The following is a 7,770-nucleotide window of genomic DNA, read 5'->3' as shown; positions in this document are numbered from 1 at the left end:
AAAAACTACGTTTTGACACAGAAACTGAAATTTTCGTTTTTGACACGAAACGGCGTTTCTAGAACAGAAACGATACCAAACGGGCCCTTAACAGAATCGTTTCTGTTACAAACCACTATTAACATAAAATATTTCTAGAACAGAAACGATACCAAACGGGCCCTTAACAGAATCGTTTCTGTTACAAACCAATATTAACATAAAATACCATCTTCACCATGAGTGCCAATTCCTTGGATAATACAATACAGAGTTTTTATCTAATTCCTTGGATAATACAATAAATAAGCCAATTAAAAAATTTAATAATATAAGAACAGAATCATCAAAAGAACAGCATCTGTGAAGGTAACTTTATAATTTGAGATCTTTAGTGCAATTTGAGATCTTTAGTGCATTGCCATTATTAAATAATTCATTCAACATAGAGAAACAGATGTAATCTCAAACCAAACAGCCAGAAGAATGCTCTTCAAGAACTAAGAGATGCCTCAGGTATGGAGGTCCTTCAACATTCCTCTCAGGTATTGAGGTCATTCAACATTCCTTGACTTCATGGTTGTTTTTACCCACTATGGAATTATTTAATAATTAATGGGGTACTCATATTTCCCTACAGGATGCTTTCAGACTTGGCAAAAAAAAGCAAAACAAGAAGCTCCAGCTGATTGTTTTGATCAATCTCTGGAGTTTCATCACCAAATAGTGCAAGCAGTGACCGACATGGAGTTAATTCAAGCAGCTACATGTAGTGAAATGGTTGAAGCCACTCTCGGTCTGATTAGAAACAGAGGTAAAGACCTCCGCTGCCTCCGCAGATTTACGAAGGCATTGCTCTTGCCGATGAAACTCTCTCCAGAGTACTCATGAACAGAACCTTCAATGCAGAGAAAACGAAGGAGAAGGAGAAGGAGAAGAAGAAGAATTAAACTGAAACCTCTGAATAAATCGATTGATGCCATTGTCGCTGAGGTGAAGCTCAAGGGACAATTATGAGCAGCAGAAAGAAAGAGACCCTACAATCGACAGAAACAGTGTATTTTGTTCCTCTTTGATAGGATCTTAGCTACCCCTGGGAAGCCTTTCTTGAATGAGGATACCAGAGAGAGAGAGACGGAGAGAGACAGAGAGGCTGTGGGACAAAGAACAGCTGGTTACATTGAGGTCTTTCAGAGCATGAAGGGGAGAGAGGCTACCGATTTAATCCCTAATCCCATACTTGCCTAAATCGAACAAACATTCAAGCATAAAAACCATAAAAATCGATGCCTAAAATACCCTAAAATCGAACAAGATCGCATCCCACCGAAGCCTAAAATCGAGAGAGAGAGAGAGAGAGAGAGTCAACGTACCTTCGTGCACAGAGGAACCTCGACCTCGACCTCGACCTCGACCTCGACCTCGCTCTCGCTGGAATAACAGTAAAGCTGCAAACTAAAAGAAAAATCAGCAGGGAGAGGGAGAGAAAGAGTGAGAGTGTGAGAGAGAGAGGGACCGATCTCATCACCTCGCCTACGGCAGATCGAGACGATGAGGGAAGTGGGAGTTCTTGCTCTCCTTTCCTCTGCTTCTCTTCTCTGGTCGTTCTAAAAGAAAGTCTGCATTAGGGTTTACAATACCCCTGAATTCAGAGGATTGTTATGTTTTAAGCGCAAATTCCAGTTTTACCCCTCTATACTTAAGCGAGTAACTTGATACTGCGCCTCTTGCTTAGAATCGATAGTATGAGAACCTCGCTTTTCATGTTCCAAATAAGGGAGTCCCAAAACCTCACACAGACATTCTCGTTAGCCCCCTCCCAACCCGGTCTCAAACGAGAGCTCAGTAACATGGCCCTGCATCGCCGCCCTTCTCCTGCTTCCAAAACACAACCACCATCCCCACACCTAACCCGTGCCATCTGGGGAGCGCATGCCATCGATTTTGGAACTGATCTGGAGTCCAAACCCTGCATCCCATTGGCATCCTCCCTAGTTGGGATGGTTGTCAACGAACCCTTACCTTCAGCCTTTAACTTGAGAGACATGTTAATATCACTGTGGGAACCAAAGGGACCCATCTTCATCTGTTGTTCAGGTAAGGGACGTTTCTTTGTTGACTTCATCTCTTCCGAAGCAAAGAGGGCTGTTGTTTCTTTCTCACCTTGGTGGTGTGAGAACTTCCTTCGACAACTCGGAGTCGTTCCACTAGATACTGAAGCTTCACAGAGGGAGATGGAAGCAACCCCTACATGGGTACTAGTTGAAAACATTCCTGCTGATGCGTTCTCCTTCCCCAATGTCCGCACTGCCGTGTCTTGCATGGGTAAAATAATGGATATCAGTCTCAACCTGCTGGAAATAGGTCTCCCATTGAATACTGCTAGAGTAAAAATCTCTGTCAAAAAAAAAAAAAAAAAACCGCCCCTTATGTCTCAACTCCACTATCCATCTCCCTACTCCTTCCTCCTTATGCGTTCTCATGGTGTGAAACAACGGGGCTCTGCCCAACCTTTCATTTCTAGGGGCTTTAAATAGCCAAAGCATACATAAGATAAGGATGAGACGGATGAGACATGTGAGATTAGAGACATATGGTCGTGGGACCGTGTGTCGGGAATGTCGGCATACATACTCAATACATACATACTGACAATACGTACATACATACTAACATATAGTACATACTCAATACATACATACTGACATACATACTCAATACACACATACTGACAATACATACTATACTGACATACATCCCTTTTAATTAGTATCTGGGCTGGATGAACTGCTATCTGGGTAGAACGCAGCTTTATCAATGAGCCAATCATCATAGGCATCCATCAGAGGAGAAATGCGGGGACAGGGAAGTTGACCATTCTGATGTAGTTCCCATGCTGTGTCAACAGACTGAAGAAGGGGAAACGGGACTTGATGAGGTTGCTTGTCATTTACTCTGCACATCGTATGGAGAAACTGACGCCATTCGGATCGATGCTGTCTTCTGGTGGTAAAGAGTGCATAGGGCTTTGTTCCATATACATGGTAATCTGTTGTGTAGTGAATGTAGTGGCATGGGTGTAGATCTGTAGGGTCAGTAGTTTGAAGGATAGCTAGAGGTCTATGGAAAAGGATAGTGATGTAGTGCATAGTCGGATCAGGGGGATCAGACTGTGGGAGTAGGGAGCTAAAAAGGTGAAACCAAGTTTCCATAGGAGCAAAGAGCTGTAGAAAACGGAAAATGGTTAGGTTAGGGCGATGTGGATCGAGAGGTGTACACCATCGCATACACATGGACTGGATGGCCTAAAGGGGAAAACATAGGGCTATGGAGTAGGCCGTGCATAAGTGCCAAAAAATGCACTTAAAGATAGAGGGTAATTCCTGTAGATCATGGAAGGAGGTAAAGGTAAAAATTGTAAGATAGGGGAAGTCTGGGTGAAAAGTAGAACCAGCAAGAAATAGTCCATCATGGCGGAGGGCAATTTCGAATAGCTGGAGAGTCGTATGGGTACTATAGGTAAGGACTGCCTTATAGGTTAAGGTATGAAGGATTTCAGGGGGAAGATGAGGAGGTATGGCACAGCATAGGTTATGGCTAGGTTGAGGTTGGGAAGAAGATGAGGAAGAGGCACCTGGTGTTAATGGGTAAAGGATTGGGATTACATAAAAAGAAGAGGTAGAGCGAGAAAGGAAGTCTGCCAAAACATTCTCTTTTCCTTTGATGTGTTTAATATCAAAGGACCACTGTGAAAACCATTGAGCCCATCGGAGAAGTTGAGCATGTGGAAGAGTGTGTTGCCAGAATTCAAGCATGCGAGGAAAACTTGACATGTCCAGTTCAATGAGGAATCTATGACCAATGAGATGAAACTGGAATTTTTCAATTCCACGTCTGACTGCAAGAATTTTCTTGAATGTAGAATGGTAGTGAGCTTCAGATGGTTTAAACGAGCCACTCTTATAACCACAAATGGTTCTTGTAGAATTAGGAGTTTCCTCAAGTAAAACTGCACCCCAGTGAGTATCACTAGCATCAGTTTGGATAATGCGACGCCTATCAGAGGGTATTTGTAAACAGGGGAGTTTTGTAGATAGTTGTTTGAGAGCTTGAATGGCTGCGGAGTGTTCAGAAGACCAAGGAGGAGCTTTCTTTCTCAAGAGTTGATGAAGTACAGACATATGTCTGATTTGTTGAGGAAGAAACTCTGTCATGTAGTTGACTATACCAAGGAATTGTTGGACCTGGGTCTTTGTCAGAGGACCATCAGGAAATTGCTGTAGAGATGTAGCAATATAAGGCTGAAGTTCATATGTTCCTTTGGTAATAGTAACACCAAGAAAATCAATGGTAGAAACGCCAATTTGCATTTTCTTTGGGGAAAGCATGATTCCATAGTCTTGAACAATCTTGTGGAAGTGCTGAAGAAGCTGAAAATGTTCATCCTGTGTAGATGAAAACAGAATAATATCATCAATATAAATCAGGGCACATTCCTGAATAGGAGCAAAGATCTGCATCATGGCACGCTGAAATATTGATGGAGCTGTCTTTAATCCAAAGGGCATAGCTGTCCAATGTAAGTGATGACCAGGGACACAGAAAGCTGTCTTTGGTCTATCTTCAGGAATAATCTCAAGTTGCCAAAATCCTGCTTTAAGGTCAAACTTGGAGAAGACAGTTGCAGAGGCTAACTGGAGTAATAGTGCCGGGCGAGTTGGTAAGGGGAACTTATCATCAACTAGGAAGAAGTTCAGAGGCCGATAATTTATCACCATTCTCATCTTACCACGGATCTGTTATGTTCTTTTGTTCACATAGAATGCTTGACATGCCCATGGAGACACAGTTGGTTCTAACAGACCTTGAGCTTGGAGTTGTTGAAGTTCTTGAACTGCAAGGGCTAAATGTTCTGGATTCATGCCAGGATGACTGGCTTTTGTAGGATTGACATCTTCATTCTTCTTAAAAGGTAAGGAGATGAAGAACTTGGAATTCTTCCAGAGAGGATGAGAACATTTTTTCAAAAACTCAGTATGAGAATCTGCGCAGGAAGTCTGCAGAAGTTTTCCTTTGAACTCATCAAACAGAGTGGGACCTGGATTGGTACCTGCAAGAAATATGTTAGAAAAAGGGGACCAAGGGAGAACTTGTTGTTTATACACAAGACCATGAGGTGTCCATTTAAGGGGGAGATGACTAAGGACATCAAAACCTATGATGAGGTCTTTACCAGGATAGTGGGAACCTAACATAACATGGGTAAATGAGAGGGTTGGAAGAAGTTGGATTTTAATGGGTTGTTTTGTGACAAGGGTGATATAGAAGGTTTCACCATTAGCTGCTAAAAACGGAAGAGGGGGTTCTTGAGCTTTCCAAAAGTGATTGGGAAGAACCTTAGGAGACAAAATGGTTGTAGCTGCACCTGTATCAAGAAAAGCTATTAAGCGGACTGGTTTAGCATAAGGTTCAGGAATTAGGGTGACCATAGCATGAGGTAAGGTTATGGAATGACAAGGAGGAGGTGGTTGTCTTGGAGACAAGAAAGGGACTACCTGGTAGAGGGGATCAGAATCCTCGAACTCGGAAAAAGAAGACTCTGGGTCTGAGTCTGTAAGGAAATTTGGATCAATAGCATCCTCAGGATAGTCAATCGCAAATAAAGAGAGATCAGTGGGTTCTGCATCCAGGGAGTACAGAGATTCAAGATCAGCATCTTGTAGATCATCTTGATGAAGTGAAGCAAACATATGAAGAACTTTGTCTTTCTTGCGACTATCAGGACAATTTTTTGCAAAATGTCCATTTTTTCCACAAATGAAGCAAGACGTAGACTTGTTCTTTCCTCGAAACTGTTTCTTACGGAGAAACTTCCAGTGAGGTTTAAACTGTTTAAACCGAGAAGGCTTAAAAGGATACTGTTTCTTGTGCTTCTTTGAGGAGGGAAAGAATTTCTTATGATGAAAAGACTTTTTTGTAGGACAATCACAAGAGGGATCTGAACCTTTACACTTGATCTTCATCCATGAAGTATCACAGGCAGAAGAGACCTTGTCAGATTTGGATTGTAATTCCTTCCATATTTTCTTGACATTACAGAGTTTGTCAAGAGCTGTGAGAGCAAAACTGTATAATGAACCAATACTGCATGATGCCAGAGAGATATTCTGATTTCTTAAGAACTGCAAAGTATCAGCACCAAGAGGTTCTGGAAGGGAATTCAGAAAGATCTGCTTAAGGTTCTCATCATCAAGGCCGCCAATTTTATGGAATCTGTCTGTCATGCGAGAGAAGTGTTTGTCAAGATCTGGACGAGCTAAGGAGCAACACCTCAATTGTAAAAACTCTTCACGAGCCTTTGTAATATCATTCGAGACAGGACCAAGAAATTCTTGATATAGAACTGTGATAAATTGGCCTTCAGGAAGTTGAACAAGTTGTAGTTGTCTATAACCACCAAGAGCTAAATACCATTCCCTAAGTTTGCCTTGGAGTCGAGCAACAAATTTAGTCAGGACACTGACAGAGGTAGCACCTTCTTGAAGGAGTTCAGCATTAATCCAGGCATGGAAATTAGCAAACTTGGATGCCCACTTGGAAACAGGGACATCATCCAAGGTGAAGAACTGTTTGGGATCTTGGTTCTAGAAAGGGGCATATGCTGGACTAGGAGAAGGTTGAGGGATTTCAGGATTATGGACCATAGGATCATCCTGATCACCATCCATCTCTTCAACATTTGGAGGTGCAAGATAAGGGACAGGAGGAGGATCTGGGCCTGTATTCATAAAAGAGGGAATAGGTTTAGGATCATGAAGGGCTAGGGTGGTGAGAAGGTCAGATAACAGATCATCACCGGAAGGGGTTATGGCTCCTATGGGAGGATGTTTGGCCTTAGTTTGAGGAGGTGAAGGTGAAGGTGATAGATATGTAGGGATAGGTGGTGCAGGTGCAGGGTAGGTTACAGTCATAGGATAAGGCTGAAAAGGTGGAGGAAAAGATTTTTCTGGAGTTAATGGTCTGGGCTATTGCCGAGGCTTCAAGTTACGTTGTTGACGCTGCAGTGCTTTCAGTTCTTCAAGTGGGAAAGATCTAGGAAAAGCAACTACCGGAGGAGCCGGGGTAGCATAGATGGCAAAAGGATCTTGAGAGGAAAGACTTGGAACTGCCAAAGGTAAAGGTTGTTGTCTACTGGATGTGGTTGCTTGAGGAGGAGCTTGTTGTAAGCTATGTAACTGTGCTTCAAGAAACTTGAGATGTTTCTCTTTCTATCCAATAAGGGCAAAAACTTGAGCCATATCAGCAGTAGAGGAAGTAATACCAGCAAGTTTAGCATGAACTTGATCCATCTCAGCTTTAAGGGACTGAAGTAAATGTGTATGCCGTCCAACAGTGCCTTGGGTATGCTGGGTAGTAGCAAGGATACGTTCAAGGTACTGGTTTTGAACAATGGCATTTTCATTTTGCCAGTTTAAAGCTGCTTCAGCCAGGGAAATGTCCTTTTGTTGGCCTGTGGGTGAAACAGGAGATTTGACTTTCCATACATGTCTCACACCATGGGAATCAGGACCATAATCAGTAGGACTAGGGAAATTCTGCAAAGGAGCAGAGGAAGAGAAACCTGGAGTATACATACAGCAAGGAGGGACTATAGGAGACGGTGTCTGAACAGATGGAGGTGGTTTACAAACTGGAGTGAGGGGAGGAATATAAGAAGGTTCCATAGAAGCACCATACTTGACCATAAAGGGATAACGAGCTTCAGTACTCAAAGGGCCGACTATAAGATCT

At 42.6% G+C, this 7,770-nt stretch overlaps 1 protein-coding gene across 2 annotated transcripts in view; it reads right to left on the bottom strand.

Moving 5' to 3' along the window:
- Positions 1 to 1,668, bottom strand: part of LOC122058287 (DNA-directed RNA polymerase III subunit RPC10-like) — a 13,954-nt gene extending 12,286 nt beyond the window's left edge. For both annotated transcript variants that reach the window (XM_042620902.1, XM_042620903.1), the window contains exons 1-2: positions 1,508 to 1,668; positions 1,353 to 1,427 (exon numbers count right to left, since the gene is read on the bottom strand). The gene's annotated coding sequence lies outside the window, so the exon portion shown is untranslated. The remainder of the gene's footprint in view (positions 1 to 1,352; positions 1,428 to 1,507) is intronic.
- Positions 1,669 to 7,770: the final 6,102 nt, after the last annotated feature.

This window comes from Macadamia integrifolia, chromosome 12 (genome assembly GCF_013358625.1).
Source record: "Macadamia integrifolia cultivar HAES 741 chromosome 12, SCU_Mint_v3, whole genome shotgun sequence".
In the NCBI taxonomy this organism is placed as follows: Eukaryota; Viridiplantae; Streptophyta; class Magnoliopsida; order Proteales; family Proteaceae; genus Macadamia; species Macadamia integrifolia.
The sequence above is the reverse complement of the archived record's forward strand: the minus strand, read 5'-3'. Positions and strand labels throughout refer to the sequence as shown.